Raw genomic sequence first — 17011 nt, 5'->3', positions numbered from 1 at the left:
ATCACGGTGGAGAAGGTTGTGGGAAAGGATGTTATCATCTATAATTCTATATCAATCATCAGAAATTACAGATAAAGGTAACCAACGAGCAGGGAAGGTTACGAGGGTCTTAATATCCCAGAGCACGAACTACAAATATCACAAACTGGGAAATGGAAAAGAAAGCAAAAGGGAAGCAGGCCATGTTCAGATAATGTCAGTATCACAAGGTAAGTTGTCAAACAATGTGTACTGAGGAAAACCACTAATAAGTAGGCAACACTCAGAAGACATCAGGGTCACATCATATGTGCAAACGTGTTAAATAATAAGGACCTGGAGACAACAACTGCAAATATGGTCAGGCTCAGAGGACATCAGGACCACAGTGTTTCAACAACAAACAATGGGGATTGGAAAAGGAGCCCACTGGTGCACAGACTAAGTTCAGTGGATATCAGGGGCACAGGGTACACTGCAAATATATAAAACAATTACAGACTGGGAAAAAACTGGTGATCTGGCTGGGCTTAGAGTTTATCAGGTTCATAGTGCAAAGCATGGGCGACAAACATTTTCATCAATGAATGAGGACTTGACAAAACAATACATGGGCATTGCAGGCTTCAAGGATGTCACAATACAGAATTCACTGTTGTCTACAAACAAAACAACCACTAAATCTGGTAGGAGAAGATGACACCCAGTGAGCAGCGTGGAACTCGGGGTCAAAGTGCGTTAACCATGAACTTCTCTCTTACTGAGTGCTAGACAGCCAGTTAACAGGACAGGCCTTAGTTTCACAGGGAACACATGAAAAAACATCTTAATATTTAACACAGTGAGTGTAGAATAAGGCATGAATATGATAGAAACTTTGTTATATAGTCAAAGCTTGTTATTCATTTAAAAGAAACTTTACCCATCTTGTGGAATCCAAATATTCTTGGAAAACTAACATTTTACACTGCTGATTAACTCAACCGTAACACCTTTGGTTGTAAGCAAAATAATATGTCCATCCCAGAAAACTGACCTTAGGCGAGACTAAGTGAAGTATTCTAATACTGTGAAGTATTCTGCAAACACTTTGTAAAGTTGACTCCATTAAGGGAACTGGAGCAAAAGTTTAGGATGAGGGTTAGTTAGACAATAGATATGAAGCTTGAAACTCTTCTATATTCAAATGCTATGCATCTTTCCACAATATAGTGTCTAGGTCCATAAGTGTAAGCAAAAATAAAAAAAAGTTCTATCTTTGGGCGTTGACCACACACAGTCAGTGCAACTCATAGCGATGGTAACTCTTACCCCAGAATGCCTTAATACTAAATTTTAGATTATATCTACTCTTATCATTCTGATTTAACACCAAACGAAGTAGCAGGATAGCAGGTAAATCTACAAAACTATTTTTACAGGCAAGAAAGAGGTTTCTTAACAGACTGAACCTATTCAGAGTATCATGCTATGCATAGGTTAAGTGACAGGATTTAACCCCTTTGGAAAAGACTATGAAGAAGAGAAGTGCTAAACAATAGTTTCAATATTCTCTTATCTACCTAACTGTGAGATGAAACAACTGATAAATGTAACATTGGATGACCACATAGAAGCTATGCAGATGTCATTAATGTCTACTTTCTCCATTACACCTAATTGTTTGCTCTTTTTGATTTGTTGAACAAGCCTTTTGGTTAACTTCAAGTGTCTTGTTAACTAAAGAGTAACAACTGAAATGTCTGGACAATCCACCTTATAATGAACAAGTTACTTACCTTCGGTATTGCTCTGGTAGATACTCTATCTAACCAACTATTTTTCACCTATTCAATTCCCCCAAGCGCTAGGCTGTATCTTGAACCTTTTGCAGGTACTGCTCATGCATGCCAGTAGTGGGGCCATCGGTCAGCACTGTGAACTTCCGTAAGTGCTGTCACGGAGTTATATATAGGTGCCACAATTGCATGCTGACGTTGGTATGCAACCAAGCATTCTGCACCCTTATATGCAGAGCACCCATAACAGATTGAGATCAGTGACAGTGAGTAAAATCTAGGACCTTAATAACAACTAGAAAGCCATTCTACAGAAGGGGGTGTAAGAAAATGAGTTACTAGTTTGGAGAGGGTTAGAGTCCGTCGCATGTAATAAGTCTGAAATCTTATTTGGTCCAACACACATGTTGAGTAAATAAACTTGGGTTCAACCTGTGAGAAGTTGGCCTGATGTATGATGTCACTAGTTCTAGTGCACACCTTATATCAGTCCAAACAACCCTTATGGTGATTGGTTGTAAAGTCAACCTTATAGACCAGCTATCCTAGTGGTAGCATGGACAAGAGCAGTCTTAGGCTAAACTCTGAATGGCATGTGAAGCCAGCTGTGATACCATATATAATCCCTTGAATACCAAATGAAAGGACACCACAACATATATATATATAAAATAAAGTGTATTTATTCTAGTCAAACCCTCAGCACTCTTTATGAGATTAGAGGTAAGTACAACACAGTCTTATTTAAGCATACATTAAGTCACACAGGTAAGTAATACAGTTAGGCCCTAGGGGCCAGGAAACCATATACTAAAGAAGTGGTATAAGGACCACTGTCACGGAAATAGGATAGGCCTAGGCCTAGGGAATCGCTGGGGCTACACTATACTAGCAACAGTTAGGAAGTGGGAGGCCCACGGGATTCAGGTGCAGAGTGGAAACACTCACGCGTAATGCGTAAAAGTCGATAGAATTACTAGCAGTTAGAAATTAACAGTTTAAGGACACTTCTGAAACAGCTAGAGAGTCGAGACTCGGAAACTAGACCCTAGGATAGTCACTACCCTTGTTAGCACCGAAGTACCCAAGTTACCTAGCTCACAGGCTGCGGGTGCATATGTGTGAACTTGCGTCGGGTTTCGTCGTGGACTTCTATGGATGCCTGAAGGAAAGTTGCTGACAGGCGGTCAGTGAAGAGTGTCCGGTGGATCCCAAGGCTGGGATCAAGAAGAGAGGATACCTGCAAGCAGAAGGGACAGAGTCAAGGTCACTAGCCAGTGACCACGTGGAACCAGGAAGGAACCAGGCGATGTCGTGAAGATTGCAGGTGAAGGGTGAAGCTTGTCGCTGCAGCCACGGGTACCAGGAGACGTCGAGGACGACCAGGACCAGGAGGCGAGCTGTCCCACGAAGGCTCTTGCTGTCGGCGGCGTCGAAGTCGAACTAGGACTCACCAAGCCTTCGCAAGCGGAACCCACGAAGAACGGAGGACTTGCTTCTGGTGCAGACCAGGAAGGTCTGGGGTGCTTCTCTTTCGCAAGGAAGCGGGAGCCAGTCTGGAGGAGCCAAACCAGCAGTGAAGATTTCAAGGTGTGTCGTCACAAAGGCCGCTAGCCAACGGGCAAGCAACCGGACAGACGCGGCAAGCAGGAAAATGCAGAAGGGCCCCACGCAGGACTCGTGGAGTGTGGGGGGCTGATCTTCAGTGTAGATGGTGCTTGGGGTTGGGGCTTCTCGATCCCCGGTGCACAACTTCGAGGGTGCCTCAGAAGCTGCGCTGGAAGATACTCGCCACTTTTCCCAGGTAGCCGGTCCCACGTCTCTCGTCGCCTCCACGGATCTCAGCTCGGCTGTGGATGTGGATCAGGGTCGGAGAAGTCTGGAAGTCAAGGCTCTGGTCGGGCTCTGCAGTCGGTCCCTCGTAGAACTTCAGCAAAGCAAAGGGTAGTCTCTTGATGGTGCCTGTTTGCACAGGGTAGCCACTCCTTGGCCACACAAGGGAGATTCTTCAGTCTTCTTCTTTCGTCGAATGTCGAAGGTCCAGAGTTTCTGTTCAAGTTGCAGGTTCAGGATAATCTAATCTCCTCGGGCCCAGCTACCACTCTAATACTAATCTGGGGGGCTGCGTTACCTGCTAGGTCACGACTTATGGGTGGGACCTGGGAGGGGGGTGGTTACACCCCCTTCCCTTTGTCCTTTGTCCAGTTTCGCGCCAGGACTGGGGCTGGAGTGCCCCAGCACCGGTTTGAACTGGACTAAGCATGGGACACCTTGTGTGCCCCAGGCATGTCTCATTCCTTTCAGCCCTCCCTGCCCCAATACACTAAAGTCTGTCTGGGGAGGTGCTAGCACCTCCCCCAGCAGGAAACCTATTGTCCAAGCCTCCCTTGCCGGGATCACTCCCAGCAGCAGGAGGTCAGACTCGTGTCTGTGGCAGCAGCATCCATTTTGTGATGCTGAGGCTTTGGTTAGAGTTAAACAGCAAAGTAGGATTTTAACATGTCTCTCCCTCTAGAAGGGGGGAATAATATCCTCATCACCAGAAATGGTATGGGGGTATTATTCCAAAGTGTTAGACACCTTACACAACATGTTTTGATAAAGCCAAACCATAGTTACCATAACCGTTTAAGATTATAAGGCACTTTAAGAGTATATGGTAGGCTAGATCATAGAACAGCTATAAGGACATGGTTCCGAAAGCTGCAGACAGGCTCAGCTCATGCTAGAGCACCATCTCACATGTTACCAAGCACTCTGCCTCCAGGATTGTTAAGGCCTGCCATAGGAGTGGCTGATAGGTACACATGTGTCTATTTTAAGGGTAGATATAGGTATACTATATCTAAGCAAGGGGTGATTACACGACCTTGCCCCAGCTGAGTGATCAGCCAGTTGTGTCTGATTGGAAGGCCAGACCAGGGGTGGCATAATACATGCTGCAGCCCCTGGGAGGCCTAGGGTACACCTATGCCCTGGGTACCTAGGGTACACTGTACAGGGTCCATTAAGGTGATCCTTACCAATTGGTTATGTACCTAGGGTACATGGAGTCCATATTAAAGAGAGAGCAGACAGCCTGAGACCCTGAATGGCAGGATCTCAGGCCAACTAAGTCGAAAAACCAGCTGGACACTAGGCAAAAAGTTGGGGGTAACCATAGTCAGATATCCACCTTCCTACACAACCCTTGGTAGATATGGCACAGAGAAAACAAGCTTAATCTAAGAAAATGAGTGTAAAGTTTTTTGCGGAACCAAAAGTAATAAAAACTCAAAACACAACACAATAAAAATCCCACAACAAATTTCTAAACAGAGAAGATTTTAATAAGAAATATGACACCAAATTTACTGAATTCCAATAAGGTGGACCAGAGATACATTTTTCAAGTTTTAGGTCAAAAAGCTCCACAATAAGTCATTGCTTGAGGTTGAACAGGACCTAGATACAATTTCAGGCTTATCCGAATGGAGACGGAAACATCAAGAGGGTCTTCCGGTCAAAGACACCAAATTCTGATTTAGGGCCTGATTTAGATTTCGGCAGAGGGGTTACTCCATCACAACGGTAATGGATATCTCCTCCACCGAAATATAAATCTCATAATGCCCTAAGGGATTTATATTTTGGAGGACAGGATATCCGTCACGGTTGTGATGGAGTAACCCATCCGCCAAAATCTAAATCAGTCCCTTAGTTGCTGAAATGAAAGTCAAAATCCTCCAGAGAAACAAGGTTGCAGGCTGTATTCCGAGAAATCTTCATGATGCTGGGCTTGCATTTGGATGAGATCCCACTAAAGAAATTGGTTTTGGTGGGAAAAGATCAGGGCAGGTAAAGTTCAAATATCTCATCTTGTAGCACCTTTGCCCGGTCAAGATTTCTACCTTCAGGCTTGGTCTCTTTTTTGCTGCTCAAAATTGTCCAGAGGAGGAAGCCTGAAAACTGTATTAGATAAAGTCCTTTCAAAGTCGGATACCTTTGCATGATGTCCCACTGAAGTTCCGGACATCTTGGAAGTCCAAACTGTTTAGACTTTTTGGGGCAGTTCCACCTGGTCTCGCCTAAGGTCCCAGGACCTAGCTAGGACAGAACTTAAGGACCAGGGCTCACTTCAGCAAAGGGAACTAATAGGGTCCAGCTGCTACTGGTCAGCAGATCACATATAGCAAAAGGTCTCTTGCAGCTTGCTGTGCCCCTTTAGTCACATAGGAAGTCAGCCAACTGACCTCTACAGTCCACTAGTCTACCACAGCAGGTCACAGACAGCAGGTCCAGTTCTCGTCTGTTCGTCCACAGGTCCAGATGTGTTCTGATAAGCTGGGGGGTGAGTTGCCAAATATGTAGGTTTCACTAGTTGGTGAAGGAGGTGACTCCTGGACACTTCCTAACCAACGAGACAAGCATTGGCACTGGCAATAAGTCTGGTTTATGAATGAAAGTGTCATTTGTGTCTCTGATGGGTTTAGGCACTTAATAAATCATCATACATGCACTCTGTCACCTTACTTTGCCCTCATTAATTGATTCATGCATCCACTGACTCTCTCTTGCATTCACCCACTGATACAACCACAATAAAACACACACAACCGCAAAAACATATGAAACAAATTAAAAGAAAACACATAAGAAAAAAACATCCAACCGTCTAAACACAGTGGACTTAGGTTTAACATTCCAAAAGTAAACATTGCAATAGGTGTACATCTTGAAGAGGTATAGTTTTAAAGTTACAGCATGGCCACCATGTTCAGAACAAATGCATATCTGTTGGCTGTCTTGGAATGGTAAAACAATGATGAAAGATACACAAAAGCAATTCACACTGATTACCAGGTCAAAGGAAGTGGCCATGTGGGGAGAGGCACACTGCAGAGGAAACAAGTGGTAAATAAGTAATGGTTACCACTCCCTGGAAAGCTATATCTTCTTAAGCAACAATTAAAATAAAAAGAGAAAAAGGAAATAGGTGAAACAGGAACTATAAAATGATAAAACTAAAAACTGAAGGACTTTCTAGGAAAATGAGCAGTCCTCTTCTCCTCAACACCATGAAATTGGTTCTGGAACCACCTGTTCCTTCTACTCGACTGGTGCCAAGCTGGCTATGGTTGGCCTAGTGATCATAGGCTTTTCCTTCCCAGGGCTGCTATTCCATTTAACTATGAATGAAAATGTCTCACTGTGTTCCCTTTGAGGTTAATGACGCTCCTGAACACGCTCCCAACTGCCCTTCCTGAGCTGAGAGGAGACGGAGAGGAATACCTCACAACCAAGAATCACGGGCATAAAGGCTACGCCATGGTTTCTGCTCTGGGAGCAGTTTTCGTACCTCAAAAAAGGGAAGCACTGGCAGGGGCCTGCTGTTGGCTGGCTAAAACTAATTAGCCAGCTGGCGTTTCTGGCAAAGACTAACTGTTTAAAAGTTACTTTTCCTAAATATTTATCAACAATTCGAGTCCACCAGTCAATTGAATATTTAATACAAATTAAAAACAGTGGTTAATCATTTCTATAGCTAATCCCTATCTAGCATTGTCATAAATAGTATTTTATCCGTACTTATGTTTTTCTGATAGGAACAGCTACAGCTCTTTACAGGAAAATAGCTTTCGGGGGTTTGTCATTGTGGTTACATGCCAAAACTAAATTCTTGAATGCATCGTTTTTACATACTAGGCTCTATTCCTAGTGGCTACCAGGACTACTTAGTAGTAACTTATTTCATATTTAAAAGTAGGGTTCTTTCCTGTCAAAACTATGTATTAAATGTATGTTTCTCTCAACTAATACAAATTTGATAAAAAAGTCTATGCACAGCCCTTCCATGAGGTTACTAATCTTTAAAACTCTCTTCCTTCTTGTGATTACTTCTTGGTATCATGTCAGTAAACTTAAGTGCAACCACCATATACCACCTTCTTTTCGGTGAAGCTGGTGCCTCAGACTAAGAAAACAAATTACTTACCTGTAACTTTGGTTCCCCAGTATTGGTAACTTACATAGATTCTCATGCTTTGTATCATTCCCCGTCGTCGGAATGGGAGCCTCAGTAAATAAAACATATCATAACCATAGAAACAAAAGAGAAAATAGGCTTAGGCCTCATCTCATTTTGTAGCATATCACCCTCTTTGTGTAAAAGAGCCCAAACTTTTGCCAGGACCAATAAGCACAGCCTCACCCTTTGGAACCTTCCTGAGAGAGCTCAGAGCCTCAGATTTTCGTAGCCGTTGTGCAAACAGCCACTACCTCAGTAAACAGGCAGAGCTTTCCCAGGGGAGGTGGGTGGGCTCATGAGAATCTATGAAAGTTACCAATACTGGGGAACCAAAGTTACAGGTAAGTAACTTGTTTTCTTACCCCAGTATTGGAACTTTCATAGATTCTCATGCTTTGTATCAGAATAGCTAGCAGTAAATCACAAAAGCACATTTTGGTAGACACTTGGCCTTACATAACCATCTCAATTTTCAGTAAAAACTAGTACATGGTAATCAAGAAAAAACAATCATCACTGAACCAAATGTGCTTACCAGGATGGAGGGATTGTAGGGAAAGCTCACCTCTCAATGAAAAAGATTCCTGAGGACTGCTTGACCAACAGCAGCGTCATCTCGTCCCACCGACTCCAGGCAGTAGTGTTTCGTGAAGGTGTGTACACTGCTCCACGTTGCAGCCCTGCAAATGTCTTTGATAGCAACTCCAGCAAAAAGAGCCACTGAAGACGCCATCGCTCTTGTAGAATGAGAACGGGACCTTCTGTCCAAAGGTTTGCCCGCAGCCTGATGACAGAATTGAATTGCACTGGAGATCCAGCGGGAAATGCCACTCTTAGCGAGAGGCAATCCCTTCCGTGGTGCACTGTAGGAAACAAATAACTGTGTAGACTTCCTGAAAGATTGTGTGCGCTCGAGATAGAATTTCAGACATCTCTGGACGTCCAAAGAATGCAATGTTCGTTCCGCCTGGGTAGAAGGACGTGAAAAAAAGGAATTCAAAATCAAGGGTTCTTTCAGATGAAAATCCGAAGGCACCTTCGGGATGAATTTTGGGTTGGTTCTCAATATTAGCACATCCTTTTTGAACTGAAGAAATGGCTCCACTATGGACAGAGCCTGGAGTTCACTAACCCTCCTAGCCGATGTCAACGCTAAGAGGAGGGCTAGCTTCCAAGAGAGGAACTTCAAGTCCGCCCTGTGAATTGGCTCAAAGGGAGCTTTCATGAGCTGAGCCAGTACTAGGTTGAGTTGCCAGATCGGTGGAGGTGCTCGGACCAGAGGATACATCCGAAACAACCCTTTAAGGAACTGTTTTGCAATCCTCGCGGACCATAGAGATGGCCCCGATGCCTTTCGTCGAAAACGCGATATGGCAGCCAGATGTACCTTGACAGAAGAGTGCGCCAGACCTGATTTAGCCAGCGACAGGATGTAAGGTAAAACCTGATGTGGCAGGGATTTAGAAGGATGGAGTTTATTCCTCTGGCACCACAGACAAAACCTCTTCCATTTTGCCCTGTATGTCTTATTAGTGCTTGGCGCCCGCGCCTGAGACAAAACATCCCTGCACTCCCTGGAGAGATTCAGATGACGGAATTCTCTGTATTCAGGAGCCACGCTGTCAAGTGTAGTGACTTCGGATCCGGATGGAGCACATGTCCCTGATCCCGCGACAACAGAGATGGAATCAGCGGCAAGCGAATTGGGCGATCCTGGGAGAGAAGCAGGAGTTCCGTGAACCAGAACTGCCGGGCCCACGCTGGAGCAATGAGAATCATCTTGCACGGTTCCGCCTTGACCTTCCTGAGAACTCGAGGAATGGGAGGAAAAGCGTAGCAAAATGCGCCGAAACCAAGCAATCGAAAGGGCATTCCCCAGAGATCCTCGATGGGGAACCTTGCTTGCTTAAAACCGACATTTGGCGTTCTCAGGGGACGCAAAGAGGTCTATGGTCGGAGTACCCCATTCCTCGAACACTCCCTCCAGCGTGGCTTGGTCTAATTCCCACTCGTGAGTCACTTCCGTCTGACGACTCAGAGCATCCGCCGTGATGTTGAGGCATCCTGCTAGGTGCTCGGCTTGTAGGCTGATCTTGTGAGAAATTGCAAAATCCCAGATCGTCTGAGCTTCCTTGGACAGAGTTCGCGATCTTGTTCCCCCTTGCTTGTTGATGAAGTGCATGGCCGTCGTATTGTCCGTCCGGACCAGCACTGCACGATTCTGAATTCTGGGAAGGAACGCCAGCAAGGCTAAGCGAATGGCCATCAGCTCAAAGAGGTTGATGTGGTTTAGGCTCTGTGCTGGACTCCAGTGACCGCTGATTTGAAGCTCCTGGAGTACCGCTCCCCAGCCTTCTAAGGAGGCATCTGTGGTCACTGTGAGAAGTTGGCCTGATGTATGATGTCACTAGTTCTAGTGTACACCTTATATCAGTCCAAACAACCCTTATGGTGATTGGTTGTAAAGTCAACCTTATAGACCAGCTATCCTAGTGGTAGCATGGACAAGAGCAGTCTTAGGCTAAACTCTGAATGGCATGTGAAGCCAGCTGTGATACCATATATAATCCCTTGAATACCAAATGAAAGGACACCACAACAGATATATATATATAAAATAAAGTGTATTTATTCTAGTCAAACCCTCAGCACTCTTTATGAGATTAGAGGTAAGTACAACACAGTCTTATTTAAGCATACATTAAGTCACACAGGTAAGTAATACAGTTAGGCCCTAGGGGCCACGCAAACCATATACTAAGTAAGTGGTATAAGGACCACTGTCACGGAAATAGGATAGGCCTAGGGAATCGCTGGGGCTACACTACACTAGCAACAGTTAGGAAGTGGGAGGCCCACGGGATTCAGGTGCAGAGTGGAAACACTCACGCGTAAAAGTCGATAGAAATAGTACTTGTTAGAAATTAACAGTTTAAGGACACTTCTGAAGCAGCTAGAGAGTCGAGACTCGGAAACTAGACCCTAGGATAGTCACTACCCTTGTGAGCACCGAAGTACCCAAGTTACCTAGCCCACAGGCTGCGGGTGCATAGGTGTGAACTTGCGTCGGGTTTCGTCGTGGACTTCTATGGATGCCTGAAGGAAAGATGCTGACAGGCAGTCAGTGAAGAGTGTCCGGTGGATCCCAAGGCTGGGATCAAGAAGAGAGGAGACCTGCAAGCAGAAGGGACAGAGTCAAGGTCACTAGCCAGTGACCACGTGGGACCAGGAAGGAACCAGGCGATGTCGTGAAGATTGCAGGTGAAGGTGAAGCTTGTCGCTGCAGCCACGAGGACCAGGGAACGTCGAGGACGACCAGGACCAGGAGGCGAGCTGTCCCACGAAGGCTCTTGCTGTCGGCGGCGTCGAAGTTGGACTAGGACTCACCAAGCCTTGGCAAGCGGAACCCACGAAGAACAGAGGACTTGCTTCTGGTGCAGACCAGGAAGGTCTGGGGTGCTTCTCTTTTGCAAGGAAGCGGGAGCCAGTCTGGAGGAGCCAAACCAGCGGTGAAGATTTCTGGATGCGTCGTCACAAAGGCCACTAGCCAACGGGCAAGCAACCGGACAGACGCGGCAAGCAGGAAAATGCAGAAGGGCCCCACGCAGGACTCGTGGAGTGTGGGGGGCAGATCTTCGGTGCAGATGGTGCTTGGGGTTGGGGCTTCTCAATCCCCGGTGCACAACTTCGAGGGTGCCTCAGAAGCTGCGCTGGAAGATACTAGCCACTTTTCCAAGGTAGCCGGTCCCACGTCTCTCGTCGCCTCCACGGATCTCAGCTCGGCTGTGGATGTGGATCAGGGTCGGAGAAGTCTGGAAGTCAAGGCTCTGGTCGGGCTCTGCAGTCGGTCCCTCGTAGAACTTCAGCAAAGCAAAGGGTAGTCTCTTGATGGTGCCTGTTTGCACAGGGTAGCCACTCCTTGGCCATCGTGGAGTGTGGGGGGCTGATCTTCGGTGCAGATGGTGCTTGGGGTTGGGGCTTCTCAATCCCCGGTGCACAACTTCGAGGGTGCCTCAGAAGGTGCGCTGGAAGATACTAGCCACTTTTCCCAGGTAGCCGGTCCCACGTCTCTCGTCGCCTCCACAGATCTCAGCTCGGCTGTGGATGTGGATCAGGGTCGGAGAAGTCTGGAAGTCAAGGCTCTGGTCGGGCTCTGCAGTCGGTCCCTCGTAGAACTTCAGCAAAGCAAAGGGTAGTCTCTTGATGGTGCCTGTTTGCACAGGGTAGCCACTCCTTGGCCACAAGGGAGATTCTTCAGTCTTCTTCTTTCGTCGAATGTCGAAGGTCCAGAGTTTCTGTTCAAGTTGCAGGTTCAGGATAATCTAATCTCCTGGGGCCCAGCTACCACTCTTATACTGATCTGGGGGGCTGGGTTACCTGCTAGGTCACGCCTTATGGGTGGGACCTGGGAGGGGGGTGGTTACACCCCCTTTCCTTTGTCCAGTTTCGTGCCAGGGCTGGAGTGCCCCAGCACCGGTTTGAACTGGACTATGCACGGGACACCTTGTGTGCCCCAGGCATGTCTCATTCTTTTCATCCCTCTCTGCCCCAATACACTAAGGCCTGTCTGGGGTGGTGCTCGCACCTCCCAAGGCAGGAAACCTATTGTCCAAGCCTCCCTTGCCGGGATCACTCCCAGCAGCAGGAGGTCAGACTCGTGTCTGTGACAGCAGCATCCATTTTGTGATGCTGGGGCTCTGGTTAACTTTAACCGGGTAAGTAGGTTACAACATGTCTTCTCCCTCTAGAAGGGAGGGATAAAATCCTAATCCCCAGAAATGGGATGGGGGTATTATTCCAAAGTGTTAGACACCTTACACGACATGTTTTGATAAAGCCAAACCGTAGTTACCATAACCGTTTAAGATTATAAGGCACTTTAAGAGTATATGGTAGGCTATATCATAGAACAGCTATAAGGACATGGTTCCGAAAGCTGCAGACAGGCTCAGCTCATGCTAGAGCACCATCTCACATGTTACCAAGCACTCTGCCTCCAGGATTGTTAAGGCCTGCCATAGGAGTGGCTGATAGGTACACATGTGTCTATATGTAAGTTAGGTATAGGAATACTACACCTAAGCAAGGAGTGATTACACAACCTTGCCCCAGCTGAGTGATCAGCCAGTTGTGTCATAATGGAAGGCCAGGCCAGGGGTGGCATAATACATGCTGCAGCCCCTGGTAGGCCTAGGGTACACCTATGCCCTAGGTACACTGTACAGGGGCCAATAAGGTGATCCTATCCGAATGGGTTATGCACCTAAAGTACATAGTATCAATTTAGAGAGAGAACAGCTGGGCTGTGGGTCTGGTTAGCAGGCCCACAGCCACATCTAAGTCGAAAACCAGTAAAGCAAAAGCAAAAAGTGGGGGTGAACATAGAAAGCAGACCCTACTCTCCTACAGTCACCACCATAGGAGACGGTGGAGTCCGGAATGTTAATCCTACTGCGATGTTCTCCTTTACCAGCCACCACTCGCAGGCCTTGCGCATACCTGGTGTTACCCACACCTTGTCGTTGAATGGCCCTTCTGCCTGGCGCCATTGTTTGTCTAACTCCTCCTGCAGAGGACGCATATGAAGGCTGCAATGCGGTATTAATGGTATGCTGGATGATATCGATCCGAGTAAGGACTTGTACAGGCGAAACGACAAATATTTCCTCTGCAGCACTTGACGAGCGGAGGTGATCAGCTTGCGTTGACGCTCCTCCGACGGACAAGCGGTGCATAGTGTTGTGTCCAGAATAGCTCCAAGGAACCTTTGCGACCTGGAGGGTATCAGCACCGACTTGGACCTGTTGTGCTGAAGACCCAAGTGGGCGAACAACTGAATGCAAGTTGAAACGGCTTGAGAAGTTGCCTTGAGCGATGGAGCCTTGACGAGCCAGTCGTCCAAGTATGGGAACACTTCTAGGGATTGCTTTCTGAGAAAAGCAGCGACTGGTGCCAGCATCTTCGTGAATATCCGAGGTGCAGACCGAAGGCCAAACTGGAAATGGCCCTTGCCTACTGTGAAGCGTAGATATTGTCTGTGAGCTGGGTGGATTGGAACGTGGAAGTACGCATCCTCTAAATCCAGGGACGCCAAAAAAAATCGCCCGGATTCAGTAGACGGAGAATATCCTGGAGAGTGACCATCCTGAAGGAGAGCTTGATGAGATGGGTGTTGAGCTCCCTTAGGTCTAGTTTAGGACGCCACCTATCTGCCGTCTTCCGAACCAGGAAGAACCTGGAATAGAAACCCCTGCCCCTCTGTGAAAGAGGCACCGGTTCTATTGCCCCCTTGATGAATAGTTGGTGGGCTTCGAGACGTAACAGTCGGAGATGTTTTGAGGGACGGGCGTCCGGAGCTCTCGTTGGAGGAAGATCTTGAAATTCCAACGTATGGCCACTCTGAACAATATTCAAAACCCACCGGTCCGATGTTATAAGGACCCAGCTGTCCAGACAATAGGAAATCCTGCCCCTAACCGGTGTCTTTGGTAGGGGAGGAACAGTAGTCAGAGCCAGGAGGCCGCTATTGCCTCTTGGCATTGCCTCGTCCCTGACGATCCTGACGTCCTCTCTGGGACTGACATGAGAAAGACGCCTATTGACCTTGGCGTTGGTTCGAGTACTGAGCCTTGTATGATTGTCCTGACTGCGTTGAATACTGACGCTGGTTGCCTCTGTAAGAAGTGAACCCTCTTCCACGAGCTCCTCTGAATGGAACCTTCCGATAATTTAAGGATCTTAAGGACTTTGCTGTGTCCGTGTCCTTCTTGATGCTCTGCAGGGCCTCATCGACATGCTTGCCAAAAAGCATTTCCCCATCAAATGGAAGGTCCAGGATCTTATTTTGGACCTCCTGACGGAACCAGGTTGCCCTTAACCAGCCTTGACGGCGCAAGACCGCTGACCCTGCCAAAGCCCTGAAAGCGGTAGAGGCTATGTCCATAGCACAGTCAATGATCTCAGAGGAACATCTCTCTCCTTCCATGAGGACTTGCTTGGCCTCCTCCTGATTAGAGTCTGGTAGTAGATCAATAAACGGCTCCATGTCGCACCACATTTGGCGGTCGTACCTGCCTAGAATGGCTAATGAATTTGCTGCCTGAACCAACAAACTGGCCATGGTGGAAAATCTCTTCCCTACATTGTCCAGCCGCCTGCCATCCTTATCCGGAGGCGTAGTCAAAGGTGTTGAAGGATTCTTGGACTTGCTCTGTGCGGCCTGAGATATCACAGAGTCAGGCTTTGGTTGTCCAAGAAGACATGCAGGACTGCCCTCAGGGGCCTTGTATTTCTTCTCCAGCCGGGGAAGAACCGGGATGACAGTGGCCGGGTTCTACATAATCTTGATTCCCTCATCCCACACATGCTCAATGATGGGAATCGACCTGACGGACTTTTTGTATTGTGCCTTAAAATCATATAGAAAACAGTCCGACTGTTCCACTGTGAGAGGCAGACCAAATCTTTTGGATGCACGCTCCATAAGATTATGGAACCCCCCAATATCTGCCGGAGGCGACACGTTCGTGTCCCGCCCTGTAGCATCCGGAGCTTGCATTCCAGTATCATCAAGATCCACATCCGGATCCCCTGGATCAGTTAGTGGGACCACGTGCACCTCATCCTCTTCATCTGTATCAACATCCTGTGTATCTTCACTGGTAGGTTGCGGATACGAAGGCTGAGGAACCACTACTGGTACCACCACTGGTGAGGTACGTGGTATATTTTTAGGGGGAGGTGGCAAGTCCACTGACGGCCCTCGCGGAACCACAGATGTAGATGGATGCACTGGTTGAACGTCAGGGTGTGATGGAAATCGAGCTCTGTAGTCCTGCAACATCATCTGCAAGTCCGTAACCAGAGCAACTGGCATAGCTATCATGTCCTGTCTCAAAGTGCGAGGATGTACTTCCTGCTGAACATATTGTTGTTCCTCCTGCTCATCTTGTTCATAATAATCCTCAGTATTAGTCTCTTGCTGCTTTACATGCAGATCTGAGGGACCGTAGGCATCCCCATACTGCTCAACCTCATCCTCGTCCTCTGACTCATCTAGCAGCATAGATGGTGGTAAAGGCGTAACCCGCATAGGTGATGTCATCTCAGGTGTAATTTTCAACCTCTGTATTGAAAAACCAGAAATTTGACCCGTCGACGATCCCGTAGACGGAGTCGTCGTCGAAGGAATCCCAAGCGTCGACGAAATCGACGATAAAATAGTCGACGGCACAGTAGTTTTCGCCGACGGAGTGTGAATCGTCGTCGTCAATAAGGTCGTCGACGATGCTTGAATCGTCGTCGACGGTAGGATCGTCGACGGAGCCTTTTGCTTCGTCGACGGGACAACTGTCGATGGTCTCGTTGACGAGCTCGTCGCCATCAGCATCGACGACGACGTCGCCGTCGTTGTCATCGTCGTCGTGGTCTTCGTCGTCAAAACTGCCATCGACAGGAGCTTCACGGAAACCGTCGTTGACGACGAGAATGAAGCTATCGTAGACGATGAAACAGGAGCAGACATCGTCGACGGGACGGAAATCGTCGTCGACGTACCTGCTTTAATCACCGTCGACGGACGCTGTTTCTTCACAGGAGCCATCTGTGGACTTCCTGCAGAGTGTTTCTTAGCAGGCTTTTCCTTCTGGGACGGAGGAGAAGATATAGAAACCTCCTTTTTGTCCCTAGAGGCTGTGTCCACACCAGCAGCCTGTCCTTGCCTCTCCTTTTCACTTTCGTGAGGAGATTTCATGGGACCAGCCTCCTCAGACCTTTCAGAGATCCCGTGAGGGGCTTTGACAGGGGGTTCTGCAGAGATGGAGGGAGATGACCTACCCCTCTTCTTTGATCTCCTGGAGGAAGTGCCAGAAATCGAATCTTCCTCATCTGAAGAGAGAACCTCCTTCCTGGTCTTCAGCTTTTGCAGCCATGTCAGCAGTCGACCCTCTCTGTCCCGCAAAGTCTTAGTAGATAGAGTCCGACAAATCTTGCAGTCTGTGGCCTTGTGTTCAGGGTATAAGCAGTAAATACAACTCTCATGCTTATCCTCAATGAAAAGTCTCTTCTTTCCACAAGAAGCACAGGGCCTGAATAAGGCTTTCTTTTCCTTTTCTGACATAATGTCACTATAGATGTGAAAATGTAAATATCTGAAAGAAAAGTTGAGAAAAACTGAGCAGAGCTCAGTGGAGACTCCCTAGCACAACGTGCGGTAGAAAAATCTGAGGCTCTGAGCTCTCTCAGGAAG

At 47.4% G+C, this 17011-nt stretch overlaps 1 protein-coding gene across 8 annotated transcripts in view; it reads right to left on the bottom strand.

Moving 5' to 3' along the window:
- The window catches only part of LOC146871815 (plasma membrane calcium-transporting ATPase 4-like), a 1579909-nt gene that overhangs the window by 145927 nt on the left and 1416971 nt on the right, over positions 1-17011 (bottom strand). The window lies entirely within an intron of this gene.

Source organism: Triturus cristatus, chromosome 1_1 (genome assembly GCF_964204655.1).
Source record: "Triturus cristatus chromosome 1_1, aTriCri1.1, whole genome shotgun sequence".
NCBI classification, from domain to species: domain Eukaryota; kingdom Metazoa; phylum Chordata; class Amphibia; order Caudata; family Salamandridae; genus Triturus; species Triturus cristatus.
This window is presented reverse-complemented; position numbering and strand designations above follow the sequence as displayed.